General features: G+C 37.1%; 1 protein-coding gene across 1 annotated transcript in view; it reads left to right on the forward strand.

The window, feature by feature from the left end:
• Nucleotides 1–379: 379 nt before the first annotated feature.
• The window catches only part of palmdb (palmdelphin b), a 58,297-nt gene continuing 46,122 nt past the window's right edge, over nt 380–12,554 (forward strand). Inside the window, exon 1 of the mRNA XM_017414086.3 lies at nt 380–487. The gene's annotated coding sequence lies outside the window, so the exon portion shown is untranslated. The remainder of the gene's footprint in view (nt 488–12,554) is intronic.

Below are 12,554 nucleotides of genomic sequence, written 5' to 3' on the forward strand. Positions count from 1 at the left end.
TGGTGTGGTAGTAACAGAGCATCATCCCCACACATACTTTGAGTGCCTCACATTGCACAATACCTTTACCTAAAATGTTGACAATAAACGTTGGAGTTAACTGTTAGCAAAATGTCATGAACCACCGGATAAACTTAAATTAAACTAACTCTTGGAGTCAATGCAATTCGAGATGGACGCCACAGCTTAATCAACTTTAGCCAACCCAGAAGTAGTTATGTTTGTGCATGTGTGTGATGCTTTTATGAAATAATTGTTTGTCAGTGGTATTTTTGGGACACGGCTGAGCTCTGTGACGGACTCACAGGGACCAGATAAAGGCACAGAAGGGGGGGAGGGGGATCCTCCCAGCCAATCTGAAGCTCTCTCTCTCAGCCTACACAATCTTCTCACACAGCCTCAGGCTTGGTGATGTGTACAGTCTGAGAGGGAGCTCTACCTTTCAAACACACTCTGCTGCTTCAGGACACACAAAGCAAAAAAATCGGTGAGTACACATCTCTGCTCTTCGCTTTTTTCTCACTAAAATACAGCTACTGAATTGGGGCTTTCACAGAAAAATAGTCTTGTATTGTGAACACAGACTGACACTTGGACTAGTTTATACCATGTACCACTTATCTAGGTGTTTCTATATGTCCATTTGGAGATAAGATAAGGACCAAGGGTTTCTTGATTCTTTAATCTTTTAATTCCATTAGCTTGTCAGCTGTTTGTAGCATCCTAGCAGGGGTCTGGCTTTACCTATCACATATTTTTACTCTCAGATGTGCAGCTACAGGGTATCACTATTCATCTGTTCAAAAAAAAAAATCTAGTGTCTTTTATCAAAATTTGATCTTAAAATGCCAGAAAGCAGAGAGGAAACGGTCTGTGTGAGTTTGATGAGTTGATTCACAGAGCCTCACAGATGCACTCCCACGTACACTCTGCTGCTCTTGGCTGTGTTAGGAGAAGCAGTGAGCCTCTGCTCGCTCCCTCTCACTTATGAAATCCAGATAAACACTAAATCGCATGTGGCCCACTACAGGAGCAGAGATGCCAATGAGAACTGCTCCTATTTTCGCATCTTTAGTGGCATTCAAAAGTCAAACTGTCGCTGCCTTTGAATTCAAGAATGAACAAGTTCTGATTACTTTTCCTTCCAGGAGAAATATTTGTATTGAAGATTTAGCAGTATAACCCAGGGTTTGTTTCCAGTTCAGCAAAATCGAACTTTGGGAAGTCATGTAAACACTCTATAAACTGCATTATCATAAAAAAGTGGTAATAATGACAGAATAGTACAGAAATTTCAGTAGCATTTGCTAATAAGGAACGCAGAACCCTGCTTTGTAAATGATGAACTAACCATGAACTAATGATGAACAAGACAACCCTTTATTTTACAGAGCACATACAAGGTACTTACTGAGCACTTCTAGGGTTGTAATTGGGTATGTACAAGGGTACCCACAAAGTACCTGTCGTGTACTTACCATGGAAATACTGGGTATATACACAGTACCTAAAGGTTACTGATTGGGTACTATTAGGGATACTTATGGGGACTTAACAAAAGCATACATTGTACTTATGGGGGTATATGCTGAGTACTTACAGGGTATTTTGGAGAGTAGTTATGGTTGTGCTTACAGAGTACCCTGAAAATCTTATGTGAATCTTCTGTATGTGATTAGTAAATACCCTGTAAGTAATTGGTAAGTACATTGTAAGTTAGCGAAAATACCCCTAAAAGTACCCAATAATTACCATGTAATAATTGTACAAGTACCCAATATGTTCTCTGTAAGTACCCTTTAGGTACTTTGTGGGTAACCCCAAAAGTAGTCATTAAGTACCATGTGGGGACCTTATAAGTACTAATTAAGTACACATTTAGTGTCTCATATTTTAGATATGTTTAGTTTCATGATTTCATTTAGATTATCTTAAATTTCATTTAGACTTCCAGCTCATATTTTAGATATTGTTGTGTGTGTTTTGACTCTGTATTCTTGTTTTCACATGTTGTAAAGCACTTTGTATCGCCTTGTTGCTAAAAGATGTTATATAAATACATTTGACTTGACCTGTAAGTATGCTGTAGGTACTCTTTAAGAACCTCCTGTACGTAGACAGTTAGTACCCTTATAAGTACTCAGTATATACCCCTGGAAGTACCATGTAGCTACTCGGTAAGTACCTCTATTAGTAACCCTTACGAAAACTGGAAGTACAAAGTATCAAGTACCTTGTAGGTACTCTGTGGGTCCCTAATAAAGTACCCTTATAAGTACCCTGAAACATCAGTACATCCCCAATAAATACACATTAAGAATGTGAACTCTCTACTCAGTAAGTACACTGTAATTACTCTGAAAGTACCCCTGTAAGTACCTTGTAAGAACGTCATATCGCATTGATGGAGCTCAGAATAAAAAGTGCTGTCTTGTTTACCATTAGTTAATGGTTACTTAACCATGAACTAAGCATGAGTCTCCACAGCCAAAAAGTGCAGGTGATGAGTGGCAAACCATGAACTAAGAATTTCCCAGCGATGAAACTCAAAGTACACTATTAGCTCATTTATATCACATAATTTTGTGTCATTTAAATGTGCCAAGATATTAATATTGATGTGGTGTGACTGCATGTCACTGAATGTATTTTCTGCTGGCCTTGTTGGTATATGGCACATGTCATGAAGTATTTTCTGCCTTTGACTTTCAGATGTTAGCACGCCATTAGCATCTATGAACAGTTGTCTGTTGTTTCTTTTTCCTTTCAGGCTTTTATTTTTGTCTCAGTGAGTTTTGTTTAACGAATAAACATGCCTGTCTCAGCTCTTTACGATGCTGTTTGATGCACTTTGCAACTGTGCAAATGTGCGTAATACAAGGAAGGGGTTCTGTAAAGACATTGGAGATATGCCGTTTTCATGCTCCATTCACTTGCACTAAGAAATCTGAATTGTACAAAAGTAAACAGCAGATAGATTTGTTAGTATCCTTTCCCAATAATTAAAAAGACAAAAAGCACCTGATGTGTCGAAACCAAAAGCTGCTGTTTGGTCTCATCAGTCCCAGAAACTTCTCCCACACACTTTGGGTCTTGTCAACATGCATTTTGTAATTGCTCACATTATCCAGTGTGTGTGTCTGTACGTGTATGTAAAACTATTGTCCTTCTGTGTTTTAAGACTGGGTTGCTTTGTAAATGTACTGCACTTTAGAAATGATTTGATTAGATTTGATTTGATTTAATCATATTGGCAGCTGTGGTCAGAGGAACATGGAGCTGCTTGGAGATGGTCTTGTAAGCTTTACCTTTAACACAAATATCTGTAATCTTCTTTCTGAACTCCTCAGACAGCTCTAATTTTTAGGTAGTGTCTCACTAGGCTGCCGCTGTTAGTTAGTGATCAGTTAGTAAATTAAAATTGTGGAAAAGTTGCCAGGTTTTGGATGCCCACATTGTACCCATCTTGCCACCACGTTTATTCTACTGGAGTATACCCTAGAAATGAAGACAGGGAGATTTGAATCAATTTTTTAATAATTATTATTTATCATCAGTGTGGTTTTTAGTCTTAGGCATGTTTTCTGTCAAAGGTGATCTCCCCTGCAGGTGTCAAAATACACCTCAAACCTTCTTGAGATGGGTTGCAGATGCCATCAACAACTCGGTCACAGTTTTGAGACAGAAGTTGTCCTACAAATGTTTTGAAAACTCTGTTCAAGTGACAGGACTGCAAGTCTCTTAGAACTCACAAGAGGAAGTTGAAAACCACCGTGAATGTCCTAATACAGTCAGGAGGCTCTGTCACGAATGCTGTTCAGCAATTAGACAACCTAGTGAGATGCTACCTTTGCTTTCTCCAGACCATGTTTAGTGTGAACAACCCTTTAAAGGCTGAATGCACCTGCGTAATTAGGTCAAACGTTCAGTTTGAAACATGACTAAAAGTCTCTTTAAGGGTACCAACAAATCTGTCCATACCAATGTAAGCTTATCTTTCTAAAATAAGAAAATAATTTCTTTTTAATTTTTTTTTTTTACTTTATCACATACTAAAGGCATGCAGATACACGTTAGACAACTGCTTTTCACCTAATCACTTTTCATGACAAGTGAAGCTTTCAATAAGCTGTAATGGTACCACCAAATTGATCTGTTTTTGTATGTCTAAATATATCTGGCAAATTCTGTAAGGGTGGCCTGGGTACCATCTTGTAGGACCCAACCTTAAAAAAAAAAAAAAGTAAATCCATTATTCCATGGAACCACTTACATTATTTCTATTTTTATATATGATTTAGAACTAGGACTATATCCAGCCAGACTTCATTTATATGTGAACAATACAGTCAGTTATATAGCAACCCTCTCTCTGAAGCAGGCTGTTGAACTTTTACAGGAAGCTTTTCAGTCAATGCAGAAACCACTTAACACAGCTTCATCTGGAATCTGGATTGGACATTTTACAGACATTGGACACTCTTCAAAACAGATAGTCATTTCTGATATCTATTTTTCTATTAGGTGTGAACATTGAAACCCTCTTTTTAAAACTTTTACAAATGTATTTTTTAGAAATCACAAATTTGTATCCAGTGTAGAATAGCTTAGACAAGGTTTGACGAGTAAAGCTATTTTAGATTTTGAACCAGAGCTGCTCTAAGGTTGTCCAAAAGTCAAAAGGTCTGTGAAATGACCCTTTATCTAACTGACGAACCTGAAGCTGGGAATCGGAAGCTAACTTGACCAAGTTTTCTGCAGTCATTTTGTCTCTAGATTCTTTTTTTTGTTAGTCTCAGCCCCTGAATGTCTGAACGAAGCTGAAATCCTTTTCCCTCCAACACTGACAGGGTTATTTCATTTTTTAAATGGATCTTTGTGGCGCTCTTGCTTTCCAGTGTCAAAATATGGGAAAATAGATGTTAAATTGCCTTTTGATTTTCCAGCAATTTTATTGTTTTACTGTTTTACATATAAAAAATATTTTTTTTTAAATATCAATTCCTCATTTTTGACAGTAAAAGAAGGAAAACATTTGTCGTTTGATTTACAAAGCTCATTCCTGATGGAAAAATCCATTCATCAAAACATGCACTGAGCGTACGGTATCTGCTATAATTTTACTCTCACTTTCATCAGTTTGTTTTTCGTATTTTCAGCATTTAGAGGTCAGTTTAACAAGATTGCTAGTTGCTTGCTTTGTATTTGTACCTCACTCTTAAGATTTGTGCAGAAACAGGGACGGGTCACACAAAATCTACTGTAGATCAGAGATCGGCGGCTCATTGGCTTGATGAAATGTCCTTAGTAGACGACATAGTGAACACATGAAGACATACGCTGTTGGTGTTTGCCCTGGTAATCCATCACAGATCAGATTAAGGAGGGACAGGCAGGGATTAGAAGTCAGGAGGACTTGGCTGAATGACCAGCCAGACTTAAAGGGGTCATGTGTCTGGGGTATGACATGGATAACAAACAAAGCCATGATCCTGTCAGACTCATTCTTGTCATATCAGCCAAGTCCCTTAAACACTAGCTTTCATATTTAATAATAGTGCCACTTGATTAGTTTTCAATAAAAGAACAAATCAGGTTTAAGTCAAAGGTTGAGCCTAAAAAAAAAACATAAAGAACATTAAACATAAAGTTTCCTGAAACATTAAAGTTATCGAACTGGTTTGGGACAGACACTGCCATGGTCCTGTAGTTTTCCCAGCATGCAGTGCAGTGACTGTATCTACGTTATGCAACACTCTTTTTTTGCATACTGTTTACAATTATATACCATGTGGAAAATCCTTGAATCAATGTCAGCTGTTTTTAAAACTTTTTTTTTTTTAATGAGATTACTTCCACCTCCTGCCACAGGCACACACAACAAACTAGAGCAGCAACTTTAGAAGTTATTAGAGTTTCTCCAATGGAAGATGAGGAATAAATGATGCCAAAGATCACAGTGTCAAATGCCCAACAGATGACAGGGAACACTCACATATAACCTGAGGACAAGCTGATGAATGACACTAAAGATACTGCAGCTCTGTCTCCATGCTTTAGTCTTTATAAAGGTTTAATTTTTATCAAGAGGCTTTACTTTAGCGTTCTGACTGGTGGAATTTGGCCTGGTTCAGGCAGTTGTTTAATCAGTTTGTCTTTTTTTCTGTTTGTTTCTTTCTGTAAAGCAAAGGTTTTCCAGATGGTTCCGTTTGAACACACCATATGTCATGTCAGGTCAGGCCACAACTGCAGACGATGATTTCTTGACAGTGAACATGAGTCAGAAAGGAGCCTGTTTCAGTCGACAGCAGTGAGAGTTCTTAAGGGCAAAAACATTTCAGTTACATTTTAGGAACATGGAAAATAAGAGTTTTATGCTTCAGTTTAATGGTTTTCGAACAATTTTATAAACACTTTAAGACAAGGACAACAGTTGACATGCTGAAGAAGTGCCATTTCTAGAAAAATTAAAGGCCTAGCATTCCTTGAAGGAATGCATATCGTCCGCCATCTTTCATAACCAGAATTTTAGACTAAGATCATCTTATATGTTGAAAAACACAGAGTTGTAGCCATTTTGGTAAAACCCTAAAGATAACAAATTGTGCCATTTTATACAATATTGTAAGATGTCGCACTATAGTTTTAGCACAATATTAATAACATTGACTGAATTATAGCTTATTTTGCACTTTCTGATGTCAGTTGGCTGTGGTGGCCAACAATCTTTTTCATTTAGGGCTAATTTATGTAGCTCTTGAAAACTACCAAAATCGTTAGACATTTTTCAACCAGCCATTTTGTCTTTTAAGCAACACAGGAGCTGTTGTACCACTACCTTGATTGGTTCATTTGTGTAAGGGTGTGACAATGGTACTGTGGTATGTTAAGGTTGTATATAACTGGGCTGGGACTGTTGGAGACTAGTTGATGAACAACATTTGCATGAGAGTCGACCAAATTTATTTAAACGTTAAGCGGGGTTTATCAATTTCCTCACATGAGTCACAGATGACATTACCCTCACAGATGATAAATAGTTATTAAAAGCTGCTCCAAAACTGCCTGTCTTCATTTCTAAAGTCCAGTAGATTAAATCATAAACATGGGGTTGGCACAAAACATGTTGGGTACAAAAAAATGTGCATGGCCAAGAATACAGTTTTACAAGCCGTGTGCTCATAATAAGTCATAATTTTCAAAAATAATTACAGCTTGCTGTTTGCAAACACTCAGGTTTCAGTGAAACTAACTGGAAATTTGCATATTTTTTCTTGATTTTGAGTTGCCGGCTAGTCTTCAATAGTTACAGCTTATTAAGATGCTACCTTTAGTTTAGATATAAACATTTCCAATTAAAAAGCACAAATATTTTAAAAGCTTCAGAACTTCCCTAAATTCTATGAATGCTTTACTTTGTACACCAATATTCTAACCTCACAGAACATGATTACTGCATAGTATTTGACTCAAGATAAAAATAAGAATGCACAAAAAGTTCTAAAAACACCCCTCCAATGTACTTTTCACCTACAGTAATTGGATTTATTCTATTTACCCTTTTGTTTTTAGTAGATACGTGTCAGTATTATCCCAATAAGTTAGCCAATTAGCTGCTAGCTTATAAAGTGAAAGTGCAGCAGCCAAGAAAGCATGGACGTTTTCCAAACGCATGTGCTTGAAAGCCATTGAACACTTGGCCAAGTGGAGCACTGTATTTAATCCAACTACTAATGCTGTAGTGGCATCCAGAGACAAGCGTTGGCTTCAACTTGCACACCTTCTGGTAATATTTTTAATTTTCCCTCTTCTTTTGTTTCAGCTTGTGTTGCTGATTTGGCAGCAGATTCACGTAGAGCCTCCCAGCTTTATTGGCGCAAACTTGTTCTTTAGATTTGAAGAATCCCTTTAGCAATTCCTAAATTCCTCTTTGCATCTGGCACCATTCGTTCAGATTGAGCTGAGTGTTTTTTGTTTTTTTTCTTTACTTGCACCAGCTTTCTTTAGGTGGCAAATGCCCCCTGCGTCAAAATATCTGTGCAGACTGTCCTGCAATGGCAGGTCCAGCTGTAAGCCAGGCAGGGACTCTATTTTCAGCAGTGTGGGATCAAACCTACGTAGTGTCAACAGGTGGATAAACTAACCAGCAGCATGACCTTCTGTTGCTCCGTCCTGTTTTCTTCTCCCTCTATCATTCAGTTTTTTAGTGGGATTTGTTCATAGAATGGTATTCATGATGCATATTATATACACCAACTTACCACATGCAAACACAGGGGAACAAAAGCACCCTTGCAGTGGTTTTTACAAGACAAATAACTTATCCTATAGGTCGGTTTGTTAGTTTGGTTGATCATTTTTCACTTTTCCTTGGCATTAAAGAACAACACACCAAATGACTTATAATAAATATCTATTATTGTTGTCAGTCCTAAACCATCCATCCATTTTTTGTACCCAAATGGATACAAAGTCAGGAGCAGGTACCTACCTCCTGCAGTTATTGAGAGGGGAGAGAGGAGGGGGGACAGGTTTTCGGTCCATGACAGGTGTCTTAAACCATTTGGCACTAATTTATTCTTAAAGAAGAAAAAAAAAAAACCTGGGCTATAAGTCAACCCTGCTGATCAACAAGTCCTAAAAGTGACGGACTTCATTTGTCATGTCAGCAAAACTCTGTCTCACTTTGCTTATGTAACTATATTCTGGAGGACAAAAAGTTACCAGTGTGTTACTTGTGACAACTGGGGGGTCGACATGTTTTTGTTTTTTGTTTTTTTAATAAAGGGAGTTCCATCCAATACAAACATGGTATTTTTTGTATTTTTTAATATTCTTGCTGTTTAAGCATTAGGTTTGTCATCCCTACTACAGATTAAGATCTGAATAAATGACCTTAAGTCCATTAGTTTACAAAAAAAACCCCAACAATCTCTGGGATTAAATGTTCCAAACTAAATATTCTGGAGCAAAAATGCCTTCACCATCCAACCACAGAGCTCCACAATGTTCCAAACATTAGCATCAACAGTACAAAGAGGGAAATCTTAGAACCAAACTCCATTTCTAGCAGCTTTGTCTCACTGTCAATAATGACAGAAAACAAAAAAACATTTCAGAATTTATATATTAACATTTTTGTCAGCTGTTCTTTTGACAATAGCATAACAGAAAAAATAAATAAATACTTAGCATAAGTCAACATTCTGTTTAACTGAGGAAAATAAATATTTTATAAAAATAAAAAAAGGTCAAAAATGTTATCCTGTATTTGTCTAGTTTTTTATTTTTTTCTTATTTTTATCATTTTAAACCACTTCTTTTACCCTAAAGGTTGGTAGATATTAATGTGGGGGTCTTTATAACCAACTTTTTAAAAAAAAAATTGCTTTTCCTCTATTCTGAACACAAAAAAAACAGAAATTAGCTCGACAATAATCTGACTATGAAACAGACATTAGGCAATAACTGACAGCAGGGGGAGGTTCATGTAACAGCAGCCTTATGAGTTGGAACAGTCCACTTTAGGGGTTGTGAGCTCGTAATATCAGATTCTTCTACGTTTAAATATAAAGATATAAAGTTTAAAATGTATGATTACAGGTAATATGTAATGTAATAATTCAACACCACCCCCAACCTGAGGTTTTACCCTTTTTCCTGGATGACTGAGAATCTACACCAGCATATCCCTCTTGCTATTTTTTCTATTTTGTTGCCTTACAACATGGAATTCAAGATGTTTTTTTTTTTTTATTTTAAAAATCTAAAATTGACAAACCGTGTATAAATATGTAGTCAGCACCCAGAACTTAAAACCTGTGTGCTGGAGGACCGCTAACGGGAGCTACTCTTGGTGGCTTTGCACCCTGTTGTCAGGTTAGTGAGTGAATGGTTTGGACCCGAATGCAGGCTGACACACAGAACTCAAAAGAAAAATAAATTTATTTAAAATAATAAAACTAAATGACAAAAATGAATACCAAGGGCGAGACACGAGGAAAACCGGACAGCATATGTGAACGACAATGAGCCAGTGGGGAAGTGAAGAAGATGAACTGGTTTTAAAGATGGGTGATTTGAAAGTGAACACAGGTGACTGATTATAAACAAGGAGCAGGTGTGCGTGGTTGAGGCAGGTTGACAAGTAATGATCAGAGGAAAAGTGAATAATGATGATAAGGAACACTGAGGGCACAGGGAGCAAAACAGCACAAGAACTTACAACATAATCACAGATACAATAAACCTAATACAAAAATAAACTCAAAAAATAACTGTAAGAAGCACCCTGACACGTCTAAGAGGACCTGGCTAGCTAATGGCTTTTCAACAGCGCAGAGTCGAGCTTCCAAAGCTACCAGAGAACTACGTTTATTGCTAAAGGAGGCAGAGGACTAGCTAAACATCTGACACACAGATCAAGTGAAGCCATAAAAAACCAAGAGAGAACCAGACTCCATGCTAAGCTAAAGCTAGCTAGAGCTCGTAGACACCAAAGCACTGCTTAAACCAAAAAAACAGTCAGCAAAGTGAAACTAGTTATGATATAAAAATGGCGGCTAATGAGCATAGCGACCAGCCAACTAGCATGCAAGCAAATATGGCCAAGCTCTCTGCTGTGGTAGATGCTTTGAGCAAGAAATGTGAAGGCTTGGTGGTATGCTGTAGGTGGAATTAAACTACACTCTTTAAGTTGAACTTGCGGACCTGCCGAAGGGCTCAGAGGGTCCATGGCCTACAGAGTTTATGACAGAGCTTTAAAAGAAGTAATTAGGAATGTTCAAGAAGCCTGTGTTCAGATAACAAACTGAGTTGGAAATTTTACAGCTCCAGGTGTGTAGCATCTGGTAACTTGTTTGAAGATATCAAATATAATATTAATGAGTAAATGCATATTGTTCATATTTACAGGGTTTGACCAAAACAGCTATAACTCCATCCCATCTCATCATTAAATGACATAAAAGGTATCAAGATATAAGTTTCTTTAAAGAATGCTAAGCCTTTAATTTACCTTCATTTTAATCTCTAAAGAACCTGAAGCGATTTAAATTCTAATCAATAAAACTGAAAGGTAGCACTATAAAGAATGATCAGAGCGGTGTAGACAATAATCTGATGAAGCAACAATATCACTGGTTTTGGAGGATTTGAGACATAATTGCCTTGATTATCTTGATGGCTGGATACATTTTTTCAAATGCATCTAACTGCAGCATTTATTTAGAGTTACTCTGAAGATTTATCCTCTAAGTATAACTGTATTTGTACTGGAGATCAAACAGGTAATGTCCTTCCAGACAGAAATGAATGGTGTACCTGTGTTAGCCTTGTTTGAGTGAAAGGCCTGTTATCAGCCATGGTGTGGGAGTGTCGCAGCAGAGCGTGAATGTGAAAAATATCACACCTAACATCTACAGAAAAGAATTGGATTGACCTAAGGGGTCCCAACACTAATAGCTGAAAGGACTGTGGACTTTGTGGCCCGTTTACACTTGTCATGATACTGCCTGCATATATTTACATATTATAAAGAAGTCAGCTCTTTTCCTTTCAGAATGCCTTCAATGATTTTGTAAATTTCATGTTGGATGATAAAGTAGCTGTGCAGCCTTGAAATGTTCTAAATCACATTTACAGGGAAAAACAGAGCTAGTATGCTAAAGGAAGTTTCACAGAGAGGGATGTTTTAGAAAGAACTGAAAAGAATCCAGTGTATTTCTATTGGAAAGACTTTGTCAATAAAGGGAAATATTCTGAAAAATATAAAAGTTACAAAAACCAAAAGTCATCATAGCACCTATTTTTTTGAAATAGCTGGACAATTGTAATCTACAGTATGAATGGCTGAAATATTCCAAAGTATATAAAAGTAGTTAGATTTAACATAATGTAAGGAAAGAAGAAAAAAAAAAACTTGAGAACAACTGAGTAGCATTCACACAATAAGAGCTTTTGCCAGTCTAATTAGGTACATTCAAGAAGCATGTTTTCGGATAACAAACCGAGAAGATAACTTGTTCCAATATGTAGCAGCTGTTACTTTGTTTGAAGGTATGAAATATAATATTAATGAGTAAATGCATAATTATATGAATACCATTAAATGGATATTTTCAAAATGTATGTGTACAGAAGGTGCAGATCCTCTCATTTAACTTTACCTTTGTTGCCTTTTCATGACACCACAGTGGAACAAAAATGAACAAACCATTTTCTCTCTGCTGAGGGCCCAGTCTGCTTTTTTAGAGAGTGAGAAGAGATATTAGCCTCTTTTCATTCTCAAATACCAATTATTTTGTCAGAGCCCTTAGTGGGATTGGTGCCCCGAGGCACTGACAGTAAATGCAGCAGCGGTTCTTTTAGGAGTGTTTAATTACTGTAATAACAGGCAACATCTCTGTCTATTGTTAGGAAAAGTGGTGGAAGAATGTAAATGGACCAAACATAGGACCAGTTCTCTAACTGTGTACTTATCTAGCATCAAAACTCCAGGAACTAGTCCCCCCTGTCCCTCCCACAAACACAGAAGATGAATGGATGAACAAACA

This window comes from Kryptolebias marmoratus, linkage group LG21 (assembly GCF_001649575.2).
Source record: "Kryptolebias marmoratus isolate JLee-2015 linkage group LG21, ASM164957v2, whole genome shotgun sequence".
Taxonomy (NCBI): domain Eukaryota; kingdom Metazoa; phylum Chordata; class Actinopteri; order Cyprinodontiformes; family Rivulidae; genus Kryptolebias; species Kryptolebias marmoratus.